The sequence below is a fragment of the Bombus pascuorum genome, chromosome 12, assembly GCF_905332965.1.
Source record: "Bombus pascuorum chromosome 12, iyBomPasc1.1, whole genome shotgun sequence".
NCBI lineage: Eukaryota > Metazoa > Arthropoda > Insecta > Hymenoptera > Apidae > Bombus > Bombus pascuorum.
In genome coordinates, this window is record NC_083499.1 from 9,224,610 (window position 1) to 9,240,991 (window position 16,382).

Genomic DNA, 16,382 nt, shown 5'->3' on the forward strand with positions numbered 1-16,382 from the left:
CGTGTGCAAATAATTGAAAGAAATTGGTTGAGTCTGCGGTATCGAAACGGAGGCAAAGGGCGACGACACTCTGAACTTCTTAAAACCTCGCTTTGACAAACAGAGGTCTGTTTGTCGCGTAGTGAAATACTCGCAGATTTCCAGCGGGAATTCGCCGGGCAAACACCTCGAAATGTCACTGGACAAGCGCATATTGTTTGAAAATCAGCTTGCATCGTTGCCCTGTGGAAACAGCTGTCGCGAGTAAAATGTCCAAGGGACAAGCTGCGTTGCAGCTCGAGGCGAGAAAAGAGGTAAACGACTTCTTCAAACCTTCGAATAAGACGCGAGGAGATGGTGTCAGGAAGCTCGTTTCGTGTCGCTTGTCCAGGAAATCGCGCAGATAGAACGTAGAACGGAGCAAAAATTCAATAGAGAGAGGAGATTTGATTCTTCTGATCTTGATTCTTTTTCGCCATAAACTTGTAAAACGTGCTTTGCTTAAAAATGCAAAAAGTATCGAAAGCGAATTTCACGAGAGCGAACACAAGAACTAAAGGAAAATATCTTCGATGGTAATAGCATGGCAAAGATAGACAAACGTTCGAGATAAAGTAGTTACGGTAGACTACGGTAGATAACAGCAACGACTGAACTGTCGCGATAGACCCGATCGTACAAAAAGCAAAGGACTGGAAAGGAAAGATACGAAAGATAAGAGGAGGTAGAAACGGAACGGAGGAAACAAATGTAGAGAGTCTATATGGAAAATCTTCTGCAAAATCGTCATTGGTATTCTGCGATGTCCAACCGCGGCGGTTGTCCGCTGCAAAGTGTGTCCTGATCCCGTTTGCATATCCAGCATGCCAGCACGGTGATACGTCAACATTCTGACAGGAACAGAGCCGAAGCAAACCTCAGCTGCGGTTCTGTTTGAAATCCTGCCGGGCAATGACGATTTGCGATTCGAAATTGAATCGATCGTCGAGAAATTCGTGATCCTCCGGCGACTTGCACGGCATCGCCAAGGAACGCCGCAGGGAATTTCACGTAGAGGGTGGCAGGGTGAAAGATTTACGCGGCCTGAATCACATTTGTTTTCGCCGTGACTCCGGTGCTTGAACCGTGCGCGCGACGAAGATGCCAAACTGCGTCAAAACCTGTGTGCAATAACGTGCATACGTTTGTCGGGACGTTGCATGCTGTTGTTTCCGGTTTCCGGAGCGGAGGAAGAATTCCAGAAAAATAGGGTTACTGGAACGCGACGCAGAGTATTGTATAAGTATAACGAAATGTTATAGCGCTACGTAGTATCGTCGTAAACTACGTCTCTGGAGACTCGCAAGCGTAACTTTTATATTTTCGTTTCTCTGTATGCTACACACGCATAACGCTGCTGCTTCGTTCTTTAGTACGGTTTTATGGTGCTCGCGTGTGACCCAAGAGATTTAGTAGGAATTTCATAAATAAGCATGGATGATACGATGATAAATTCAACCGCACAATTCTTGCTCGAATTACAACGCTTCAATGATGTTAAAGTGGTCAGCACTGCTAAGAAAACTCTACTCCTGGTTTTTTTAGTTTTCTCAAGCACTGAAGTCATCGACAGCGTATAGACGATAGACTGGAACGAAGGCAGACCATAGACGGTAGACAGGCGACGATGGTTTCGGGGCTTTCGGTCATAGGGTAACACTGCTAGCGTGCGGATCGGGACCAGCTCAAATTATATTCCTACTTGTACTTACACTTCTATATTAAAATATATTTTCTACTTTACAATCTATCCACGCGTTCCTCTGTTCATACATCTAATAACCTCGACAAATGACTTTCAAGACTCTCCACGAGAATTTCCAACGCTCGTTATCTTCTCAACTTCTACATTATTTTTCAAACGCGATGCTCGTCTCAATCGTTCTTCCTGATTGCCAAACTCGTGCTCCTTCTTTCACGACCATCGCTTAAAATTACGATGCTGTACAAACTACAGCCGTAACGAGACTGTAAGGTTCTTACAAGTTGAGAGATATCAGAGAAACTATCTTATTGTTAATGTGTAAATTACAAGAGGCTGATAGCAAGTAACCCAAGGATATAACTATAACGAGGAGTTGAGACGAACAAGAGAACGAGCTTTGCATATCCATCGCGTTTCATCCTAAATCAACCAGTACCATCTCGTCCGAGTTATCGATCGAGTCCTTGCGATTTCGGTTTCAAATCCTGATCGGCTTTCCATTGCATCCGAATTACCTTCAAACGGCAATTACTCCGAGCGACGAATCGCGAGCCTAACCGTGAAAGACTCTCTTAGCGAATCGTATGCACTCGAGTTGCAACCTACTTGCCACTTGGATTATTAATCATCCGCCACATGAGAATTGACGCGCATTAAATCGGCACATCGAACGTTATCAGGTAGTGAATAAACAGCTGCTGGTTGAAGCGTGAAATATCGACGGTATTTTCCATTATTTTGAGTTAAACGTATTAAAATGGAATTTATCACGCGCTTCATTGTTAAAAGTTCTCTCGAATGTGATATTACATTTAAATGATTACTCCTAAATTTAATATCGTCGTCGTATTTTCTACGATCCTTTACAAACTTTATATTATCGTTTATTTTGAACTACCTACAGTGCTTTGCCAGCTATTTTTACTATACCAATGCATCGTATTTATTCGCTGTAATAATCAGCGATATTTCCAAGCATACCAGCGAATTACTTTTTCCAACAAATCGATCATCGTAAGATTCTTTCAAGTCGCGACTGTTTCTTCTTGTTTCTCGAATATTTCCAGCGACGATCTTGAAACATTCTTAACCTTCCCGACGTTTTACCGCCTTTGACGACTCGTCGAGCGAAGATTTTCCTCTCGCGTTTCTCACGAAACGATCAGAAAAGTGTTATTAGCGAAACGAGCCACGGCGAACGATCTTCCACTTCCGCTTTAAAGAAATGGATGTTTCCACATAAAGTAGGTCGAAGTTCGCCGTTCAGAAGCGTGAACGATACGCTGGACGATCTTTCTTCGTCTCCTCTGATCGTTCTCGACTGGCTGAGCACAAATCGTGACCCTTTCAGCATCTTCTCGAATTTATCGCGTCGTTCGATTTCACCAGCACCTGCTTCGTCAGAAAAATTCGCGGAAAAATTCCGCCATTTCCGCGAAACAATGGCTAGATATGTAAATGAATGGAACAATGGAACAATGAGAACACAGGGATGTTAAGGTTCGGCTTTTACGTTCTAACTTTGGAATAGTTGGCCGAAGAAATTGCATTAAGGAGAACAAAACAAAATGGAAGAATATTTTATCGTGGACTTCAGTTTGTTGCTTTTGTCCTGACCTTTGCCACTTGGATTCTGCTGCAAAGGATTGGAAAAGAAGCGTGGTACGAAATAATACGTAATACGTAAAAGTTTCCCGATAGCGAAAGAACGTAGTATAATTACATCGGGCTTTCTCGATCTCGAAAAGGAAAGTCAGCATTACGTGGAAGCATACTTTGCAAAATGGTAGTACGAGAGATGATTCGTTTGAAATAAAGAATTTTAATCTTTCACGTTGTCTCAAGCTCCTCTGGAGACCCTGAAACAAGGCACTCTCACGGTAATGCACAGTTTTTTCCTCGAGTTAAGATCCCATCAAAGATCCCTGGCTTTATCTTATGAAAAGACGTTGGCTAGAAAATCTTCAGCTCGTCAAAGAACGTAATATCGCGTTGCAAGAGATGCTTCGCCCTGCTGTCGCACCATTTTACGAGTTAACGGGCAAGTTTCGGTAAATATGAGAACGGTTTTTTCAAACTGAATTAAGTTAGCGATGAAAGAAAAATTCTTAATTAAATGATATAAACATTCTTCTTTCTCCGTTCCGTGCTTTACCATACTTTCTTCCGTGACAAATGAAATACTCCACACTCGAATACTCTATACATCCCTGCAGAAGCTATTTCAGTAATTGAAAGAAGTTTTCCGGAACAATAATCGTAAAGCTACACACCTTAAATGGCAAAAGGTTCGAAGAAACGTTAGGAAAAAATTTTAAATTTCGCTACGAATTTTTCACACGCCACGATATTACGTTTGTAAGAGAAAGAATTCGCGTGGCGATTTTAGAAAGCGAAAGTTGGTGGAAATCTACTGGAAGAGACTGACGTGCAACGTGTAGACCGGACAAAATGTTAATTGAAAACGAAGTGGATCACGCGAACATTAGCACAGACGGTGAAAGGAACGATCAATCTCGAGGCGAACCCTCGCTTGCATGGCGTCGTGCACGCGAACAACCGCCATCGCGACGATTTACGCGGTCGACGACGCCGACTTGGCTTCGGCCGTTGGCGTCGTTCCGACGCGATTTTTGTTACGCCTGTGAAATATTTCAGCCGCTTGGAACGATATTTATCGTGCCTCTCTCACACGGTTTACTCTTCAGCGGGGTTCATCGTGGAAGATTCAATATTTTCGTTTACGACGGTCGTGTAAATATTTGCTATGCTCTCGGGCGCTCGTGACGAGAAAATGAGTTTATAAATCGGTATGGCTGTCGTTTAAAAATTTACTTTTCGCGTCTCTCGCGTTTGTTTGCCGAGTTAACGTCGTTTGATCGAATTTATTCGCGTCACAATCGAGTCACGCGGATTAAATGACAAATAACGGTGGTTTTTAGGATCTTTCTGCCTGGTTTGTGCGTTCGAGAGAATTACAAATTCCTCCTACTCACTGCTACCATAAACTGATACTTTAAAAACATGACCATGAGATTACTCAACGAAATTGTTATCAAGCTAAATAAGAAATTACGCGACTACGCAAAGTTCTTCACGTTGATCGTTGATTATTCTGGACAAAAACAATGTACAGCGTGGATTATGGAATGGAAACAGCGGAACATTCGTTTGCGTTAGATCAGAATCCCTGCATTGTTGAAACAAATACACCGTAGTCGTACGACACAGAGAGAAAGCTCTTAATTTTGCTACAACACAACGACCAAGGCTCGAAATGCACCGACGACAATCACGTCGCGAGGAACGATAAAATTTGAAACATTGGCCGATGCTTATTCCACGCGTTATCATCGACGACGCTGTTGGTTTCCTCGTCAGCGTCGATGATCGATATTCCACGGGAGCATGTCATTTCCAGCACGCGACAAGCATTTCCAACGACACGGTGAACGACGCCGTCGCTGCGATCTGGCAGCGTTATCGTACCGTGCCGTCTTTCGCAACGGAAAATCAATTCATCAAGAGGAGTCTGGCGGCGCGAGGAGACTTCCGCTGGAGACACGTGTCAAAATATCTCCAAGACCTAACAAAAAAAAAACGAGTAGTTAGAATTTTTAATCGAATTTTATTCTAAAAAGCCCCAGGCCTTTCAAGTACTAATTAAGTGCTTATCGTTCCTGTCGGCGATAATTTATTCCACCATTATTTTAATGAATATGGCCGGGAATTTTTTAAGAGATTAAACCCTTTGCACGACCAATAAACGCTCTTTTCTTTTAATACGTTAATGGAACAGTTTATCGTACGTTGTACGTAGAAGAGTGGAATCTATCTAATGGAAGGTAACTATCTTTTGCTAGAAAAAAATGGAAAATACCAAATTCACAGTTATTTATACGATATTCGATTAAAATTTATATAAAATTGATAAATGCGTGATATCAGGTATCGAGTCTATTCGAATAAAAATTTCGTTGCTATTTCTCCTCCAACTCTTTGCTATTTCTATCGTTCGTTCGTGCGAACTGAGCTGTAAAGTCAGTGGGCTGTTCGCATAGGATGTTAATAATGCAAGAGTTAAATCGTGCTGACCTTTCTGCACTCGCGACAAAAGAGATTTACATCGAGGGAAACTAAAAAGATATACATGGATTATCGTTGTAGTATCATGGATGAAAGGCCTAAGAGATACCATAAACAATATCGCGAGAAAACCGAAGTGCCCATAGGTCCAACAATGTATCGTCGGTCCTTCAATCGAATAGTTACCCGGAAAATCCACTACGTAATCCTAGCCACGAGCGGTTGCGGAACACGTGCGTGGTGAGGCTAAGACAAAGGGATACTAAGGGAGAAAGACAAATTAACAGTCAGTGTTAGTTGAGAAGTCAGGGAGCGTGAGTTGAGAAGCCAGAGAGGGTGAATCGAGAACTCTACCTCAGGGAGGTAGAGTTGTTAGTGTCACGTCGGACACACAAGAAATCACGAAACCGATACATCACCGGTGATCTCCTCGCGTCGCAGTTCGAACGTTTTACGAATAAGAATTGAAGTGAAGAAATTGATCTTTATATACGATAATAGAATTTATTATGTAAATCCAACAGAGTGACGGATCAAAGTGTTACGACAGAACGATTCAAAGTGTTACAAGAGACTGGGTCAAAATGTTTCAACAGACTGCGCTTGTTGTGGAGGGTTTTTATACCGAGGTTTTCGTCCCTCTGGAGGAGTTGTCGTCTGGTGTATCTCAGAGGCGCCTATTCCGTTACTATTTGGTTATTGTTTCGATGGCTGTGGTATGCAGGATGTCTAGCCTACCCTGTTACTGTTTCTGAGCGGGTGGTCTTCTTGAGCGTGTGACACTAGCGTTGTCGAGAGAGTGTGCTCCGCGTGAGAGAGAACGTTGGTAGAGACGAGAGTTGAAAATCAACTATTTAGTAGTCTTAATTATAGTACGTCATTGTGATTAGTTCACGTTAAACAACCGTCGTTTCCTGTTAAACCAACGTCTGTTTAATCCATTTATTGTAAATAAACTAATTGTAGTAAGATCTTACAATATAACAAGAAGAATTCGTATTATATTATTCGTAAGAAGAAAAGATGAAAATCCGCGCGAAAATTACAGAAGCCTCGAACGTACAAACAGACAGTGGTGAAATTAGACGCGAGATCAGAAGCAAGAAAATGGAAGAATATCTTAAGAAGTAAAGAATACGTTTTGGTTGAGTCAGCGTTCGATGGAGAAAGTAGGAAGATCGAATATCGGCGAACGAAATGAAAGTTCCAGGATGATACATGGTGTGTGGAAAAGGCGGGTGAGCAAGGCCGAAGACAGGAACGATGTTTCAACAGTTTCGTGGCAGAAGGCCAGGGCAACCGGGCTACAACATTACCATACGTTACTCCGTTCGTTGCATCCCTTGTTTTCCTTGCGTATTCCTCCATACACCGTAGCGGATGCAACTACACCGGCCTCAAAACCTGACGACAGTTTCCGCCAGAATTCCAATGTACTCGACGAACCGTACCTCGTTCCATCCTTCGTCGCCCATCCTCGTTTTGGAACCTCACCAAGGCAAATTGACGCTTGTTACTTCTGGCTTTCGAGATTTCGAAAATATCAGGAAATTCTCTTTTACCAAATTCTCGCTTACGTAACGCGTCAGGATGTCAGGCACAACGCGAGTCCGCTGAATGGATCTCATCACAGCGTATAAATGTCTCCTTCGTACTTGTTGCGATTTGACACAGATAGAATTAACCCAAATTTGGAGCGCGTGTTGCTCAAATATTTACAAGGATCTATCCTGTTCCGCGTGTATTTCGCGTGCTTCGATCCCATCTGCTTCCGATCTCCAGGGGAATCTGATGGTTGCGTCGGATCCCTTTCAACGAAGGCACAAAGGAGTCTGTCTGCGTTTGCTCGGTCTCGGTTGACGGAATAAATTCAGCGGTAGACGTTGCAGCGACTTGGGCACGATGGAGTTTGTAGGTCGAGAAACAGAGGCGAATGGAGTACGTAAGCGACGTTCCAGGTAATCGATCATGTTTTAAAGGTAGAACGACGACGACAGGGATGGTACCGCGAGTTCTAATTGCTTAAATTCCTTTTTTAAGCCGAGACGATTCTTGAAGCTGTAATGAAGAGACAAATTTATTCTGGATCTTCTTTCCATCGTATCGTTGCCATGTACTCGACGATCGCAAGTATTTAGTATCACCGACGAGTCGTTGTCCATTGGAAAAGTATTAGGTTACTCGAAAAGTGCGTAGATCTCTGTAAAACGATGAAACGTTCGAGCTAACACTGCTCTTGATGGACGACTAAAAAGAATTAAAAATCTCGTATCAACGATACGAGATTTCTCTTGTATTTCTCTTGTATTCGGTGATTTGTACACGGGAAATTTTGAATCGTAGCTACAATGTTCGCTTATAGCTTACGTGTTCTGATTCATAAAACGATAGTCCCTTCGCAAATTGCTTCGTAAGTCGTTGTATCGATCGATATAGCAGCGTGACGAATATTCCCTTCGTCGGGAAGGGATCCATTTCGCGATCCTAAAAGCAGAGCCCAATAACGTACACGGGCTGTCCAGGAGTCCCACAAATGGTGCCGCCGGGAAACTTGGCGAGTGTACCTTCCGCCTGGCGGTTCTTGATCGTAATAGACCCTTGTGGGTGTTCAAAGCACAGTTACCAAGTATCGGTCGTTCTCTCCACCGAGCATAAAGGGTATCCCACGACCTTGTCAGCAGATATTGCGTGGAACGTCCGACCATTTCCGGTTCGAAACAAACGGAACACCGACTACAGTCGATAGTTAATATACGAACAGTTCGATCATTCGCTCCCAATATGTCGTATTCGAAGGATTGGCAGTGCTTGTATATAGGAAATAGTTCTTCATATAAGATTACTATTTCCGTATCGAAGTCACACGACGCGATGTTCATTTTCTCGTCAAACGAATTCATTCTTTCCTTCTGTCAGTTACATTCTTCTTTCCTTCGATTACGTTCTTTCGTTGTTTCGTCCAAAAGTATTAATTTCGCGACAAGTTAGAGAGATTAAATTCCAGAGAGATCCGTGTAAAAGGAAAGTTTTTCCCGTGTGATACTGCTAACAGTGCTAACTGGTGAAAGAACGGCTGGAAGTGCGCGCGATTTTTACAAACTCAAACGTTTAAACCGCCATTCAACGAATTACGTATGTATCGTACTTCGTCATTATCACAGCTTTTAATGGAACGAAGCTGGGTCAGTGTGGTGGGTATGACTCCGGCGCGTTACCTAAAGCGCGTTTTCGGAAACTCTATCTACCGTGTTATTCACCGGGTTTCGCAAAACGTCGGAGCCTCTTTTCGTGCCACGGAAAATGAATATTTCCCTTACTAACGAGCGCTGCGATTCTCGTCCAGGGAATCACTCGTGAGAACTCAAAACAAACGGAAAAAGAAGGTCGAAAAATAAGAATAAAAGGAGAAAGGACGAAAGAACAAAATAAGGAAAAATACGGAACAGATACAAGAATAAAAATAAATTCGGGTTTCGTGGAAAATTCAAAGGGATCTACATTTTCCAGGCTGAAACCCGGTGGAATCCGCTCGGTTCGATCGTGAACGAGATTAATCGTTCTTGCTGTGGCTGAAATCGAGCGAACGAGATCAAACCGATTGACGACCAAACGAATCAAGCTCTCTCTTTCTTTCTTTTCTATCTCCCTCTCGTTCTCCTGTTCTCTATATCGGGCCAAATAAATATTCATCGTGCATACGGCAAGGGATGCGCGATCGGGTTGATCCGATTGGCCGAGCGGAACTCGCTAGCTGCCTCACAAAGGAACGTTGCAGGCCTGTTCGTTTAACTTCTGACATGGCCGATCGATAATTATTAACACGAACAACGGACATCGATGCAGCAAACGTGGTCGCATCAATGGCGGCCCATCGTTCGAGGAAACTCCACGTAATAAACTTTCGAGGTTGCGTAGATTTCGAGAGGATAGCGAGAAAATTGTACCAACCGATTTGCACATCCCTTCGCCTCAATGGAATCTTGCAACGTTGCTTTCACGCGTTCTATAGAATTCTGTGTATCTCTGCAAGCAAAATTTTTATTTCGGCTCCGAGCGTTTGAAAATTCTTCGTTCGAGTTTCCTCGTTAGATAGATAGTTGGTTAGTTAGGAGATAATTTACATGTTGAAAATCGTGAAGTAAAATCTGATATTCTAATTTTTACACTTTCTATGTGAATATTTCCGACACGCTAGTTTCGCGTGATCTTGCAACAGGATTTATTCCCATTTATCCATCAACACGAGATATTTCTTTATTAATGCCACACGCAATTCGTTCGTTTGTTGGAAATATAATTCAGCCGCGACAGTTTCGTTAAACCAGCGAATTATTCGTTGAATTATTTACTTGATATTCCATAAATTTCTATCTAACCACAAAGTAACTTTATCTCGTTAAATAGGAAATACGAGTAAATAAGATCGATCTGTTGTTTTAATCCGACGTTGCATTTTTATCTTGCGTTTAATGAGGCAACAATTAAAACGAACTCCTCTTCTAAACACAGTCCAAATAAAAAATTCTATTCGATGTCATACTCGTATGTAACGGTTCTCTGTGTGAGATACATTCATTGAGTCAAGAGCAGGAACTAGAGAAAAATTTATTTCGGTGAAAGAGGGCTGTTAGCAGAATAAAATTCGATTCCACATCGAGATCGCGCGAAAACCTGCGCCACGAACGATGGTGCGGCATCGCGACGCTCGACGCGTCGTCCTGCAAAGCGAAAAATGTTGTAGCAACGGGCCTCGCTGAATTGAAAGTAGATGGGTCGGAATGGATGCTGACATTGTGCTTGGAACGATCTTCTTATGAATCTACGCTGAATGCTTCTCCAAGAAGAGGTTTATTCGGTCTGCAGAGGCGTTCTATCATAGAAAATTAGATAGAGATAGAATACTATGGAGATGAATCATAGTCCTTTAAAAATAAAAATATTTTTTCCTAGCTTTGGAAATAACAAAATCCCTTCTGTGTTTTCAGGTTCTTGCTGTCGCCATTCAACTTGCGACAAGGGACGAGAAGGTATTTCTAATTCTATTCCATCGCTATTAAACGAGCCACTCGAAAGCCAAACTTAAGAGAAGTTTGCCTCTTGGCTATTAATTTGAATATGCGATTAGCGTTTAATTTCTTAGAGACGAAATTAGATATCAGACGTGGATCGATCGCAGTTTCACTTCTTCGTGATTCGAGTAATTCGAGTAATTTTCTGGAATAAAAAATACTTTCGGATTTCGCCCCTTTACGTATTCTATCATAACTGGCTCGTCGCGTGTGAAAGCGCGTTATGTTCTCCGCATGCACGGGCAGCATGTTATCCGATCACCGATCCGATTATCGATTCACCGTTCGCCTGTGTACGTGATCAGTCACGGATAGCATTATTTTCGCGTGGCCCGCTCGGTTTACATTGTGTACGCGATTTTCGTTAGCCGGAACATTTCTATGGCGATCCATGTCGCGTCACTGATCGCGATTGTTCATGAAAAATGGACGGAATAGATGGATAAGCAATCGTCCATTGTACCATGGTTTTGTTTAAAAACCCGCGTGTTTGCCATTATTTCACCGTATTTTACGAACAGACGCATAGGAAAAGTGAAAGAGCGTTCAGGTTTAACTCTACCGCGTTCCTTTAATCGTTTTCAACCGAGTTATATTTTTTCTAACGTTAAGAAATGTCCGAAGTTTGAGCAAAGTATAAGAAAATTCTCGGCACAATAAAATTCATATTTGTACGGAGCTAAACGTAGAAACAATCGGGCGAACCATTTCAGTAAAAATTACACGCCTTAAATTTCTTGGCAGGGTAGCTTTAATGGTAAGAAAAAGAAAAGAAAATAGAAGACAAGAAAAGGTAGGGAAGAAAACACGGCAGGAGGAGGATATACCACGTCACGGGACGCGACGAATTAAAGATTCTTCGACAGTTGAGCGCATCGCGATGAAACAAAGATGTTGAATTATTAATAGAGGAACAAGTTTGTCGAGAGAAATTCTCCGCGAAACGAAACCGTTAAGCCGTATCGTTGTTCCACATTGATACGAAATGAAATTGAAAAGTCGGCCATGGCGGAAACTACTCGTTGAAGGATAGCTGTAATTAGGAAAACTTGGTTCTCGTAATTTCTCCCTTTCGAAAGCTTTCAGAGAACTCTGTTTATTCTTTCCTTCGAGTTACTTAATTATTTAAACGTTACTAATTTACGATCGATAGCCTTACAAGCTTCGCAGGGTTTATTTGAATAAATTTTAACAATGGGCCCGGTTAGATACAAATCTTTAGTCAAATGTTTAGTAAATGATCGAATCAAACAAATATAATTTTCTAATCCCAAATTCGAAAATTTCTAATTCCTGCGACGAATCGAACCGCGAGATATCGAGGATTATCGCGGATTACCAATCTTCTCTGTTCTTACGTAAAAAAGAAAGAGGATAGAAATTCCGAGGATACCAGATCGAGGATAAATTCGCGCAAAGTACCTTGAACTTTTTCAAGTCTCGGCGAGTTCTTCGAGTCTCGAAACTTCTTCCGTTCGATACTTTTTCCTCGCGGCTTCGTTCCTCCATTTCCAAACGACGCAAATCGCACGACTTAATTCCGACTACATCCTCGACGATTCTGAAATAGCAGAATTCCCAATGAAGGTGCCAGCTGAATTATAGCGAACTTGGAAAAATTCGATCGGAAATCGAGCAATTTCTCGAAACGTTCAGCTTTTTATTTCACCATTGTTTCAAGTATTCGTAGTAGAATTATATATCTTTTACTTATTACCTTGATAACAGAAAATACTTCTAAAACCGTGACAAAGTTCCACGAATGTTAATTCGCGAGGGAATTCGGTCGCCTGTTAAAATGAATTATTCATCCGTCCTCCAAGGTCCTTTCGTTTCTATTCTCGTCGCAGTATCCTGTCGCTGTTTCCTAAGGGTTCCAATTCCGCTTTATCTTACCTTTCGCAAAGCTCCATTCACTGTGCTAACCTAACAGCCTCGATACGATACTCTTCTAGCGACTGTAATCAGTAGAAGAAAACGTTATTACTCAGACACTCTCAGAATATTCTTTACGTATCGTACAAAAATCATCGACGTTTCTCTACTCTGTCGCAGCTTAAAAAACTAAACGAATCGACTGCGAGGATACAGATGCTCGTCTGTAAGGTGATTCGTCGACGAACGACAGACGCAGAAACTTTTCGAAACCGCGAGTAGGCGGAGATGATTACGTCACGTTTTCGATGTCGCGTGTGGCTTCGATTTACATTGCATCCGCGTCGTCTCGCCTTCGACGCAAACACGATTCTACGCGATAACGAGAAGCCGATCGAATCCGCGACAACTTGGACAAATACTTGCACAGCAAATTTTCTGAAGAAAATGTAGCAGTTTCTTATATATATCTATTCTCTCTATATATATATTCTCTATTCTATATATATATATATATGTCGGAGATGAAAGGACTCCGGGCCAATAAATATCATTTATGGTATACAACAACGATGGCCAACTCACAGGAAGATTCCTTATACGCCCCGAACTCTAATGACAACCCGACATATAAAAGAAATGTTTAGCTATTTCTTTTTCTTTTTATTGTAACGAATATCTTGCGAAGATGATTGGCTATAGGAAGGAAGTAAAGTTAAGAAAATTATTCCGGAGGAAAGGAAGGGAAAGTTTGGAATTCCTCTGTGCCACTAGTAATTATAGGTAGTGAGGAACTTGGGATGTTACGAATTCCTCTTATCTAATTTAGCATCGAATCGTCCCGAACTCGATTAAATTCCTGTAACAATGTTGTAAGCCATCCTGTCCCCATTCGTCCCGCTCATTTCCAATCAGATTCTTATTATCGGATTAATAACAAGGATCAAGCGCTTGCCGGTGGAAAATCGAACGAGGGAATTAGCCGAAGTTGTTCAAGTGGCCTGGTAAACGCTTCACGAGTTCCTATCGAAATTTACCCGCCATACTTCGTCGAATTTAGGTTTGCAGGATATTAATAAGCTCGTTGAAAATCTGGGATATCCTCTGCTCGAAACTTGAATCGTAGATAAACTGTAGCCCGCGTTACATCGTCCTTGCTCCATAATTTCCTCTTTGACGTTTCTCTGTAATTTTTGCTCGTTTTATTCGCCATGCTATCTTTGACTGTGTCACCCGATTCCAAAGCCAGGTTTATCTTTTTTTTTTTTATATTTTCGTGGAGGAAATCCGCACGGACACCTGCCGCCTCTAAGGGGGAGGGCAGCGTGGTAGTGTCGGACTCCAACCGACTAAAACCTCCACGGAGACTGTCTCTACTGCGTCGAGGGGAGCCCGGGAACCGCTGCGGCGACACACCGGGCCCTCCCCGCACAGTATTCCGTCTATATTACGTCTCTCCCTCTCTCAGAGGGCGTCCGGATCCCCAACCGGACTGCTTGGTATCTCCCGGGTGCTGGAAGGTCCAGCGCCTAACTTCATTCCTCTTCGCTGCGGCTCTCCCGCGCCCCATATAGGCGCGTCTACGGGCACCGCCGCGTCCTCTTCGGCCAAAAAGCCAGGTTTATCTACTTTAAACCGAAGATCCAACCACTGGATGAACGGAACAGCAAAGGGAAATCTCACTGCGCTTCTTGGAATTTCGTGTGTGACTTCCGCCAGTTTAAGAAACGATATTTGCTTCGAATTCTAATTAGACTTGGCGGCTCTGATCTCGACGTAATCTTCGTCGAAACAAAACGCGTAGAGCGTTACTTCTGTAGAATATTCCGCTATCTCGTTTATCGCTATGGAAATTGCAATCGTGGCTTTATATTTCTGACGATGCAAATCACACGAGCGTGCGATCCAGCTATTACGCGTGTAATATAATACAAACAGTAATATTAGGAATAGCTGTATCGCACGCTCGTGTGCACCACGTCATCAGAAATATAAGCCTGTCACATTCTACGTATAATTCAAAATACTGGTAATTCGAACTGATACGCGTTTATAAAAAAAAACTTGAGTAAACTGTCAAACAAATCGTACGAAATCAAACAATTGCAACAGTTCAGAGATCAAACAGTTACGGTATCGAAATTACATTTAAATCGAATTATGAAAGTATCGCGTGAAATATGCATCAGACAAAAAAATAGATTCTTCTCGTTTCCCGTATATTATCTGTTATTTTAAATAGGAAAGCGGATACAGAAAGACACGTATTACGTTACAACAACGACTGGCGAAGGGTAAAACCACTACTGAGATAGCTAAGAGGTCCATGAGCAACGGTGACGTTGAACAAGATACAAGAAACACGTGGATAGGAAAAAGATACGAGAAACTGAAGGTCCCTGGTGAATCTTTGATAAATGGACAAGAAGTCGTATGTTGAATAAAATGTTGAGAGAGGAAGTCAAAAAACCATAAGAAATCTTTTTTTTCTCGTGAAACAAAAGGGCGATTTATTTCCTTGAAGGGATAACTCGTTAAAAATAGAAATAAGAGGAAAAGTAGGATCGTCAAGAAGAACAGACTTTGTTCGTAAATCTTGCGTGAAACTTGCGAAGAAATTCCGCGAGCCAAATCGACTAAATTTCGTCGATGGTGCGTTTAACCTGGACCGATCGAAGGCGAAGGATTACGGCAAACGATGATCACGGTAAACCGGAATACGATGTTCCAGCCTGGATGAGGTCGTGAAATTAACGTGGAAACCACGTTACAACGACGCCCGCTACTCGGTGATTACGTTAAACACGGTGATTCGACGACTGGAGGGACAGGTTACAGAGCTCGTGACACGTTTAAAATCGTGAGATTAAAGGATGAAACGGATGGCGAGGCGATTAGTACGAGTATAAAGGACGTGGGTGTACCGACGTTAAAAAGATGGATCTGCCAGGGAATTTTTATGAAAGAATAGCGAAATGGATGGTATTGGATGAAACGTAGAGGCAAAGCAAAATATGATTATATCGTTAAAAGTACGATTATTAAAAATAAGTGTCGAATAATTGTCGCAAAGTGAGAGAAGAATAGCGTTAAAATTGTAATCGTTAGAGATAACATCGTACGAGGTATTATAAAATACAGTGGTAGAAATAATTTGAATAAGGGTTGGAATTCACGAAGGTGTACGAGGTAGCGAGAAGGGTTGTCGGTTTTCGTCTGGCTATCTCGAGTCGACTCCAGATACCTCGGTTTCGTTTCTCTTCGATAATTCAATTCTTCTCCTACTATCAAGGTCTTGTTCCGCCGTAGGCTGAATTCGAGTTTCTTCCATTTAAATTTCGCTTAAAAAAAGAATTTCGAAGTAGTTAAAAGGGGAAGAAGAAGAAGTTTCTCTCGAGGACAACAAACAAGTTCCTGATACTTGTAATTTCGAAATTTCTTCTTTATTTCGCTTTAAATTTCAAGTTTCGCACTTCCTTTCTCGCTTTTAAAAGGATTCTCTTCCAGTGCTGCAAAAAAGTTCAAAAAATTCACAGTCTGACTCAAGGTGGGAAACAAGTTCTTAAAAATTATTTTTAGAACCTAGAGAAAGTTGTATCCGTCTGAAGGATAAAAAACGAAACGGTTGA

General features: G+C 42.1%; 1 protein-coding gene across 3 annotated transcripts in view; it reads left to right on the forward strand.

Moving 5' to 3' along the window:
- LOC132912654 (uncharacterized) overlaps positions 1–16,382 on the forward strand; it is a 109,702-nt gene that overhangs the window by 38,568 nt on the left and 54,752 nt on the right. For 2 of the 3 annotated variants that reach the window (XR_009659250.1, XM_060970275.1), the window contains exon 2: positions 10,795–10,836. The exons of the other annotated variant lie outside the window; for it this stretch is intronic. The gene's annotated coding sequence lies outside the window, so the exon portion shown is untranslated. The remainder of the gene's footprint in view (positions 1–10,794; positions 10,837–16,382) is intronic. 3 annotated transcript variants of the gene reach the window in all.